The sequence below is a fragment of the Rattus norvegicus genome, chromosome 1, assembly GCF_021556685.1.
Source record: "Rattus norvegicus strain SHRSP/BbbUtx chromosome 1, alternate assembly SHRSP_T2T, whole genome shotgun sequence".
NCBI lineage: Eukaryota > Metazoa > Chordata > Mammalia > Rodentia > Muridae > Rattus > Rattus norvegicus.
In genome coordinates, this window is record NC_141534.1 from 238659857 (window position 1) to 238667500 (window position 7644).

General features: G+C 41.6%; 1 long non-coding RNA gene across 1 annotated transcript in view; it reads right to left on the minus strand.

Annotated features, from left to right (window-relative positions):
• Positions 1-293: 293 nt before the first annotated feature.
• Positions 294-7644, minus strand: part of LOC148007887 (uncharacterized) — a 26057-nt gene continuing 18706 nt past the window's right edge. The window contains exon 5 of the long non-coding RNA XR_015648148.1: positions 294-3447. This is a non-coding gene — a long non-coding RNA (uncharacterized LOC148007887). The remainder of the gene's footprint in view (positions 3448-7644) is intronic.

The following is a 7644-nucleotide window of genomic DNA, read 5'->3' on the forward strand; positions in this document are numbered from 1 at the left end:
TTCCCTAGAGTTTTAGGGATCTCCCTTTAGGCCAAAACAGAGTTCATGGCTTAGGGAATGTCAAGATTAGTCTGCTTATGAAGCAGAGATGGAGATTTTATTAAAGAAATTTGAATATAGGCTTCAGTTCAAGACTTGAGAGAAAGAGAATCACTAAAAAGAAATCCAGACACACCTATGTGTGACTCACACTGCACAGCCCATCAACCTCACAACAGTCACACATAGGATTTTGAAGATACTATGTTTTAGTTACTTTTCTATTGTTATGAAGAGATACCACAACCAACACAACGTATAGAAGGAAGAGTTTATTATGTCTCACAGACTCAGAGGTTGAGTCCATCATGGCGGGGAGCACGGCAGCAGGCAGGCATAACACTGAACTCACATCTTGATTCATAAGCATGAAGCAGAGAGAGAACTAACTGAGAACGACAATGGTGTGAACTTTGGTAACCTCAATCACACACCACACACACCCCCGCCACCACCCCACCCCACCCCCGCAGTGACACAACTCCTACAACAAGGCCACACCTCCTAATCCTTTCCAAACAGTTCCATGAACTGGTAACAAAGTATTCAAATACATAATCCTATGGGAGACATTCTTATTCAAATCACCAAGATATCTTATACAGGTTTGCTCTTGAGGGACATCTGGTAGAACAACATCCTATAAGGTAAAATTCAGACGCACAAGAGACACAGAAGTTGTGTATCTTTATTGTAAAATGTTCTGTTTGAGATTCTCAGGCAATGTCTGAGGAACAGAATCCAGCCCCACCTCAAGTGATATACAGTCAAGTCTTAGGCATAAGTTACTGCTACTCTAACAACACATTTATGTATGAAAGTATTAATTTCATGGCATTATTAATTGTGCTGATCAGGAGAGATGCTTTACCAGTACTCCAAGGGTACCAAGTTGCTCTTCCTTTTCATTTCCCCATCATTTCCTTGTGTTTCTATCCTGCCTCAAACCACTATGCCTACCATGTGGGTTTTCTACTTTGCATACCCCTTTTCCTCCTCAGTAATAAATGCTATCCTGAGTCCTTCAATTGTTTGTTGCATCAATAAATAATCTTATTTTCCTTTCAGTATATCATAAATATTTACCAGCATTTGATCCTAGACATTCTGTTGTCTTAGTCATCAGAGTAATGATGAAAATTTACATAGTCCTCATTATCTGCCAGGCACAATTTTCAACTCTGTGAATTACATTATTTAACATTCATAATGCCTAGTACCATAGGTATCATGGTACTAGGACTCAAGTTCAAACAAACCAAATCCAAAATCAGTACCATTAGCTGTACACTCCTCTTCGTACTATAAGACTGCAGGAAAATAGTGCGGCTTGCTTTCATTGCAACCACAAGGTTACAAATGCAGATGCTGCCTGATAATGGCACTTCTAAAAAGATCTGACAATTCTAACCATGAAGAAGTGAACAGCATGGGACCACCAGGGTACTCCTGATGGCAGTATGGAGCAGAGGCACCTGTCTGAAAAACAGTTTAGCACTGATGTAAAGTTAAAGTTAAAATGGACTTCTAATCCACAGAGTCTATGATAGGGACCATAGAGAAACCTGTGTCCATGTGCACACCGCACAGAATGCAAGTCTGCCCATGCCAACACTGTGCTTTGGAGTCCAAACAGCCAAGGGTGTTGTCAGTGGAAGGATGGATGAGCATACCATAATTAGATTCACATCTGTGACTATTTCAAAACAATGAAAATTAATGAATTGTAGTCCTCCCCCCATTCCCACATAAAATGCACCAAGAAAAGGCTGAGTGGATGAAGCTAGCTAGGGCTGAACACCATGTCTGATTTCAATTAAAGAATGAAACTGGGCAAAATAGGAGCTGACTATCGAGTCATACTCACACGATGAAGGTAAAAGTCAGCAGGGTGACTAATACAGAAGTCACACTAAGGGTGACCCTGGGGAAGGAGGGAATCTAGACAAGGTCTGACCAAAGGCTGCAAGGTTAAGACAAAGAGGACTACCTTTTGACTTGACACATCATTTGCCTTAAAATAATTGGTTAAGTTCTAACAAATATAACACTTCTTTGCCCATCAATTAAATTTCACAACAAATAATAACTTTTTGAAAGACAAATGGGGTAACGTATTTCCTGGACCCGTTCCTGATACTTGGAAGCTCTGTTCTGTCTGTCTGTCTGTCTGTCTGTCTACTTTCTTCCTCTGTCTCTGTCTCTGTCTCTGTCTCTATCTCTGTCTCCGTCTCTCTCTGTCTCTCTCCCTCTCTGTCTGTCTCTCTGTCTGTCTCTCTGTCTCTCTATCTCTGTCTCTCTCTTCCTCCTCCTCCTCTTTCTCCCCCCCCCCCACTTTCTCTTTTTCCTTCCTCTCAGGTTCCCCATAGAAGTCTATAATAAACAAGTAAGCACTGAGAGAAGCAGGGAAAAGAAAGATCGTGAGGAGACAATGACGAACCATAGCTGGTTTCTCTGGTCCCTTCATGTCCTGGTACACGCTCTGATACCACACACCTGTATCTTCAAAGGAAGGAGAGGGAGGATAGGCACTACTTACTGGGAGGCCCTCCCTGCCATACCAAGGAACTGAAAAGCATGGGTTTGAACCTACCCCCAAGCCACGGTATCTTGTGAAAGTTCTAGACCTTCCAGAGTTTTTAAAAAGAAAGAAACCCTTAGTGTTGTCTTCTTTTTGAATCTGAAAACCCTGCATAAAGCTGGGAGAAGTCTTTATCTGACATTGCCACCCAGAGTGGATAGCCCAAGATATGCTCTTACATTTCTGGTAAGCCCCGGAAAAAGTGACTCCATTTCTAGAAACGAGAGTGGTTGTGGCTAACCTGGCAGAACACACCGAATGGAAAACAACTTTGAAAACAAGCAAGATAATCAAATTTAAATAATCAGTTCATTCTTTCTGTCCTTCCTAAGCATTGAGGCTGGTGAGTTTGGGCCACTTTGCCATGGACCAAACCACAGAAGTGTACTGCCTTCAAATACAGTATTATGGCGGTGGTGGTTTGGAAAGCAGGAACCCGCTGTGTCATTCATTCCAGAAATCTTCCAGGGGTTTTATTTTCCCTTTCAAGAAAGCAGAGAACAACAGCATTCCACACGTTCTTTCATAGAAATGATTGACCAGCCCAGAGGGTAATTTTGCTATGCTACCTTGCCTGGTACAGAGACACTGGTAACAAATCCGAAAGGCATGGAACCCCTGTGATCTGGCTGTGCACTGGTAGAAGCATAGCATACGGGGAGTAGGACGTGTTCTTCCATGTTCTCTTCCCAAACTGAGCAGTCCTCACATAGGTCGAGGGCTTGTGACTTTCAGGCATTCAGCCCCTTTTCCTCTCCTTTGCCTCTCTGCAAGCCTGCCGCAGTATGATGGACAAGTCAAGGTCATTACCCCATTTAGAAGGAATGCTGTGAGGGAGAAGAGAGCAGGCTGTGAGCATAGGCAAATGATGCTTCTGGGATCTTATCACGGCACCGAGCTAACAATTTCCCGACAAGCACTATCCTTTGTTGTGCAAATAGATGTAGTTTAGGCAAAGCTCAGTGTCCCAATCACTAAACGATAAACCGTATTATCTGGAAAATGTAGGTGTGTTTCTGCAGCAGTGTGGGTTAGGCAGCGCTTAAGATTTCTTTGTTCGTTTGTGTCATGAAAACCTCTATGCACTGAAGAACTTGAAGAATATAGAAACAGAAGTTCACTTGGGAAGTTAAAAATATCACTCATCACCCCTCTACCAGATAACTGTTCAGGAATATAGTGTGTTTGCTAAGTTATATTATAGTCATTTCCTGTATTTACTGGATTTCATTAGAAGCTACATGATACACCTAAATAAAATACGTGAAAGCTCTTATATTTAGACATGCTAATTCACCTCATTCTTAAATGTATACAATTATAGGAAATTAGTCTCAAGTCCAGTAAGTAACAAATCAATTAAGCCACTCATCCCTACTGCCTCGGTTTCTCCCTCTGCTCCATCATAGCTGATGGTTCTCACTGTGAGCCTCCTATGGCCAAAGTTTGGTCAGATTCTACTATGGCCTGGCTTGTGTCTCTCTGTCTTCTTCCAGAAAAAAGCAAACTGCTCGTACCTTCCAATCCTCAAGCTCCCTTGACAATGTCTTCCCAGAGCCTCCAGAATGGAATGGAAACAAATGTTTCCTACGTCAGCATTAGCATCTCCAGTGTTGCCTTTGTCGCTTCCTACCTTCAAGGAGGGATGGAGGGTTATATCTGCAACCACCCCTTTCCCTTCCCTACATTCATACACTCTATCCTTTTTATCTGGTTAATGCTGGTTTTGGAAGCTGACATTTTTGTTTATTTCTTTTGAGGGATGTGCGATTAAATCTGCAGATATTTCCCCTGCGATGTGCTCTGTTTAAGGCTTTGCTTATTTTATTTCTAAGCAGTTAACAAAGGCCTACACCAAGGTTGTTGTTTACTGTATTGCAGCCTCAATGTTCCCAGCTACTCATTTGAGCATGCCAGCCACCAGTGTGGGATCTAACTGACTCAGTTCTACCAATGGGACTTCTGGTCTGAAAACACCTTGTGACTGTGGGAAGGGAATGAGACAGGGACCATGCCTACTGTCTGGACACAGGCACAATTTCCTATGGGGAGAGATAGGGGTTTGCTTCTTAACATACCTTCTGGAGGCTCCATGGCAGATTACCACACTGTGTATTAGGGCAACACCTGGGTGGTAGGGTCTCCTGGCATTTAATGTGTCCTGAAGAGTCCCTTCTCCACACTCGCCTTCCCAAATCCACTCCCAGAGTCATGGCTTTTGTCATGTGAGTCTTCTACTTCCTCCCTCTGCCTTTGTCCATCTATTTCCCAGTTCCTAGTCCTTGGTCTGAGCAAAGGAACTAATTATTTCACCCCTTAGAAGCCTAGAAACAAAATCTACCAATGGCAGGGCTGGCCACCTTTTCCCGTATCTTTCACCTTTGGTTTCCTCTGAGGGTTTTAGGGCCAACCTACTGTGGGATCTCTCTCCTCTAGCTTAAGATGGTCAAAGGCTTCCAATGTTGCAAATACCAAGGGAAGAAAACAAAAGCACATTTACTTCAATATTCAAATAAGTTAAATCAAAACAAAGAAAATGCCTTCGGATAAAAGAGCTACATTGAGATAAGGTCAGTCTCTAATGTCAATAGTAAAAATCCTGTCAATCATTCCAAGTGGAATTGCACTGAGCACGCATATGTTTGTTCTTCACATGGTAAGGGAAGGGAAAAGTGAATAAGCTATCTGTTGATATCAAGACATTCTAACTCTTCTATCTGTCTCATAGGAATGTGTCAATCTCTGTTTCAGTAAATATTAAAAAAATGGCTATACCTTTAACCCCACACTAGCGCAGGCACCCGTGGTGCTGCATGGCATTATGGGCTATCTTTATCTTAGCAGTTCCACATTGTCCCCAAGTACTTTGTGATCCAGGCAGTCCATGGGCTGTTTCAGTGTGGCATCTTGCTATGCTGGTCTCTAGTGTTAGTTCTCGTACCTGTAGGACCAAATGGAACCAACCATATTTTATCTCTGGTTAGTATCTCTCCTGGCAGCTCTCTGCTAGTCATGTATTCTCTGGTTCCAGCTACCCAGTAAAATCACAGCACAAGAAATCCAGCATGGACTGGCCTATCACAGCTCCCTACCACGGACTCTGCTCATACTCCCAACAACCCAGTGAAATCATGACCCAATAAACTGGAATTTATCAATCAGATTTATTTATATGTTAAATTCTCAATCTACGATACATCCTCACAATGAACTCACAACCAATTGATAAGGATATAAACCGCCCACCTAGATAAGATAAATTTGCCTACAGAAATTCATCCCTTAAATATACATAACTACCTTGACAAATCAAGACTGCCCAGATCTGGGTCAATCTTCTCTGTCTCCATCTTGATTCTCCCCCCCCCCCCTTACCCTTCTTTCCCGCCTTACAAAAGCTTTGTCCCTGTCTTGTTATTTATTATTTATTTATTTATTTATTTATTTATTTATTTATTTATTTATTTAAACCAATCATGGCCTAGACCTAACTGGTGCCAGCCCTCACCTACATATAGACATAGTCTCTACCAACTCTGTCTAGAAAAAGGCAAAGAATGTTGAAAAGCTTCTGGTTTTCTTCAGGCTCTGCTCTGTGTGGCTGCAACACTAAACCCATAACCTTAATCCACAGGAGGAGACTTAACTGATGCTGGGGTTGGAGGAGGTTGTGGTACAGCATTTGTGGTCACTTCTGCTTGATCTTCAGCCAAGAAATTAAAAGGATATTAAAAGATTACAGGACATAGAGGAGTGAGTGATAGTGTACCAGGAGTTAAGTTACCGAGTGAACAAGTCAATCTAATACATACCTGTAATAGAGAAATTTACACATTTACATACACACATGTCGTATGAACTGCAATTAACATTCTGTAGCTACATATTTTCACATCCCCTAATTATTTCTTAAGTTTATTTTCTTTGAAATGTATGTGTTTTCTATTTAAATAAATTTAAACTTATTTTGTAATCAAATCTAGCAATCAAACCCTGAGACAGGCTCTTACTATGTAGCCCTGGCTAGCCCAGAACTTACTGTGTAGACCAGGCTATTTTTGAACTCATAGATTCCCACCCGCCTTTGCCTCCTTGAGATTAAAGGTATGGGCCACTAAATATAAATTTAAATGGAGTGGAATTTCTATTGGTGTTCTGTTTTCAAAAATCAAATTCCAAAATAAGATTATTATCCATCTGTATCCCTCTATTAATGATCTTGTGTGCCTTTTCATATACAGCCCCTTTCTTAAGGACTTTTATGGTATAAGGTGTTAGGGAATCAAACTTTCTCTGAAAGAGTTAGCAGGTTTCATGGCCTTCTCTTTTTCCCTTTAAATAAACTAGTATTTGAAACGTCCCTCCTAACACTCTGAGCTGTTCTACTCTCAGTGGTTTGTGACATCTGTTTGTTTAGATCCAAGATCAGATTGTTTTAATTATCAGTTTTAAGAAACATTTTATATGTAGAAAATTCATTGTTCTTCCTGGGCACATATTTCAAACCCTAACCCATAGTTTCTAGATTTTTCAACAACAAGCTCTACGCCATTTAAACACTGTATTTATTGAGCCTGTATTTGGACCTAACACAATAACAGTCCATGTATTCTGAGTGTGGTTAGATGGCTTGGTGGGTGAAGTGCTTACTTCCAAGCCTGGTGACCCAAGTTCAGTTCCTGGGACCTACCTGGTGAAAGGAGTGAGCCAGCTGCCTAAGGTCGTCCTCTGACCTCTGCATGTGCAACATGGTGGGAACCTTCCCCACTCCCCCCCACGGCACACACATATACACACACCACATGCACACAGGCATGTATGCACTCACATGCACACCAATATATAAATGCAAGAGAATTTTAAATATTTTGTTTCTTTTTGAGACAGGGTGTCACCATGTAGTCGAGTTTGGCTTGGAACTCAGTATATATGTAGCCCCAGCCTCCGGGTTGCTATAATTGCAGCATGAGCCACTATGCCTGGCTCAAAATGCTTTTGAAACGTATACTCTCTTCGCTTTCAAA